The 3,206-nt window shown below is 44.2% G+C and overlaps 1 pseudogene; it reads right to left on the reverse strand.

Moving 5' to 3' along the window:
- Positions 1–1,240: 1,240 nt before the first annotated feature.
- LOC102730350 (tubulin alpha-1C chain-like) lies at positions 1,241–2,717 on the reverse strand (annotated as a pseudogene).
- Positions 2,718–3,206: the final 489 nt, after the last annotated feature.

Below are 3,206 nucleotides of genomic sequence, written 5' to 3' on the forward strand. Positions count from 1 at the left end.
TTAATTGGTTTTCCTTTAAGTGACCTCTTTCTTTCTGCATCCACTAACTGGTTGACCAGTTAACTAGTCAACCAGTCTTAAAGTGACAGTGACACAGTTTTCTGTATCTCATTACCAAAAGGCAACTAGGAGAAATAATTTCCTGGAAGCAATTAGAGAAAGAGAAATAAGTTTTGCAGCTCTATTTTAAACATGTGGGCAAAATTACCTGTTAAATTTTATTTCTTTCACTTCTTGATTCTTGAGACGGTTTCATTTTGCTTGTAATAAAAAATATAACCATCTGTTGAATATTCCATATTCTGTACTTTTGACTTTACTGCATCCTCCTAGAAAATACTTCATTGAGTCTCAAGGACAAATTCATTCATTCTTTTTTTTTCCTTCAGTCCATACTTGTGATTCTCTAGGAAGTGACAAATTTTCAAATGAATTGTTTCAATTGGTTGCCCATTGTTCACATGCTCTGCTGTGTTAGGAATGTAGCTTTGCTCCTCCTTAGAAGATAAGTAGTGGATTAGTGCTGGCTAATGATGAAAGGAATACACTTCCTCTAGTTCTCGATGTTTCTTTCTGTAAATCTGACTTTTCCCATAGCATATTTTAGATACTTTAAGGATGGGGTGCAGAAGAAAAATGACTTTTCAAAGCTCATGTGTTTAGAGAGCCAGACCTGGAGTCACTATCTTAGCCTAGACTACTTTCAGCTAAATTTCACCTCCTCTCTCATCTTGATTGCTCTTTAATCTTTTTAGATTCTAGTCAAGCACACTTTTTGAAGGGCTTGTCATTTCTCTTTGTTTTTGGAAATGTACCAAATACAAGACCTGCCATGTTCTGAGGACCTGAGGAACTCCTGCTCTGGCTTCTGTCTAGTTCTGGTGATCAGGATAACCAGGGATGATAAAGCTTTAAACAGCTGAGTCACACCAGTAACACAGAAAAGAGAAAGCTTGACAAATGGAGATGCTAATTAGCTAATTTGTCCACCTTGACTTTTGTTAAGTACTGCTCCATTGAACTGTTATTCTTCCATTTCTTGGAAGAATGCTGCAAGAAACATCCTTATGAAATCTGCTACTACATTTGCATGTTATTAAGGGGGATGTTATTAAGGAAGTTGCCTATAACATGGCTCAGTGCCCCATTAGGTAAGTCCCATGTGAGAATTCCCATTTAGTTCTAAGTGCAAAGAAAAGTTCTGCTTTCTCTGACAAACCATTGCATCTTTAGTTCTCCCTTCTTTTTTTTTTTTTCGCTTGAGACACTGATTGTATTTGTGGGGGGTTAGGGAAACAGTGGAATGAGAAATACAAAACTAGGGAGAGAGCAGACGTCACAGATGCCAGGACCCCCTAGAACTCCTAGCTCTCATCCTCGCTGTCCATAGACTCTGTTCCCACTTCTTCATAATCCTTCTCCAGGGCAGCCAGGTCCTCTCTGGCCTCTGAGAACTCCCCTTCCTCCATGCCTTCGCCCACGTACCAGTGCACAAAGGCCCGTTTGGCATACATCAGGTCAAACTTGTGGTCAAGGTGGGCCCAGGTCTCGGCAATGGCTGTGGTATTGCTTAGCATGCAGACTGCCCGCTGCACCTTGGCCAGGTCGCCCCCAGGCCCCACTGTGGGGGGCTGGTAGTTAATGACAACCTTGAAACCTGTGGGACACCAGTCCACAAACTGGATGGTACGCGTGGTCTTGATAGTGGCAATGGCGGCATTCACATCCTTGGGAACCACTTCTCTGTGGTAGAGCATGCAGCAGGCCATGTATTTGCCGTGATGGGGGTCACACTTGACCATGTGGTTGGAGGGCTCAAAGCAGGCGTTGGTGATCTCTGCCACTGACAGCTGCTCATGGTGGGCCTTCTCAGCTGAGATATGGGGGAGTAGGTCACGAGGGGGAAGTGGATGCAGGGATAGGGCACCAGGTTCATCTGGAACTCTGTGAGGTCCACGTTGAGGGCCCTGTTGAAGTGCAGGGAGGCCGTGATGGAGGACACCATCTGGCTGATGAGCCAGTTGAGGTTGGTCTAGGTGGGGCGCTCGATGACCAGGTTGCGGCAGCAGATGTCATAGATGGTGTCGTCCACCATGAAGGCACAGTCCGAGTGCTCCAGGGTGGTGTGGGTGGTCAGGATGGAGTTGTAGGGTTCCACAACCGCTGTGGATACTTGGGGGGTGGGGTAGATGGCAAATTCCAACTTGGACTTGGTGCCATAGTCAATAGAAAGCTGCTCCATCAACAGGGAGGTGAAGCCTGAGCCAGTGCCACCCCCAAAGCTATGGAAGATCAGGAAACCCTGAAGCCCGGTGCACTGGTCTGTCAGTTTTCAGATTTGGTCCAGCACAAGATTGATGATCTCCTTCCCCACAGTGTAGTGGCCTTGGGCATAGTTGTTGGCAGCATCTTCCTTGCCAGATATCAGCTGCTCAGGGTGGAAAAGCTGCCTATAAATGCCAGTTCTTACCCCATCTATGACAGCAGGCTCCAGGTCCACAAAGACAGCCCAGGGCACATGCTTGCCAGCCCTGGTCTCACTGAAGAATGTGTTGAAGGAGTCATCGCTGCCACCCAGCACCTTATCATTGGGCATGGTGCCATTGGGCTGGATGTTGTGCTCCAAGCAGTAGAGCTTCCAGCAGGCATTGCCCATCTGCACGCTCACCTGCCCCACATGGATGGAGATACACTCATGCATGGTTCCGACAGGTGACGTTTGCCGAGGGTAGTTGACTGCAGACGTGTTACGAATCTCTAGCAACACCACGAATCCCCTTTAGTTCTCCCTTTTTAACAACAAAAATCAATCATAATTTTCTTATCTCTTTGGCTAACTTAGAAAAATGAATTATATAAACACTTATGATCTCAATACTCTCTTTACTCCCTCTCTACACATCTTAAATTTTCCCAGGAATGATTTATTATTATTATTATTATAGTTTACTATTTTATTAGATGTGTTTTTGTGTGTTACTTGAAATTCTTTGCAAAATCTAGTTGATGTATAAAATATCTATTAAAAAGTTATAAATTGTGAGAATAACAACTGGGTGAGGAATGGGTTTTGTCCTTTATCTGGGAGACCAGATTTTTTCTTATAAAAGAAATTCTTTTTATTTTTTCTATTAGCGACAAAAAATATTTCCTCTACCCTCTCAGGTTGCTGAGTGGAGGCCTGCTAATTAAACTGATGAAAGACA

The sequence above is a fragment of the Leptonychotes weddellii genome, chromosome 5 (assembly GCF_054177405.1).
Source record: "Leptonychotes weddellii isolate Sample4059 chromosome 5, ASM5417740v2, whole genome shotgun sequence".
NCBI classification, from domain to species: Eukaryota; Metazoa; Chordata; class Mammalia; order Carnivora; family Phocidae; genus Leptonychotes; species Leptonychotes weddellii.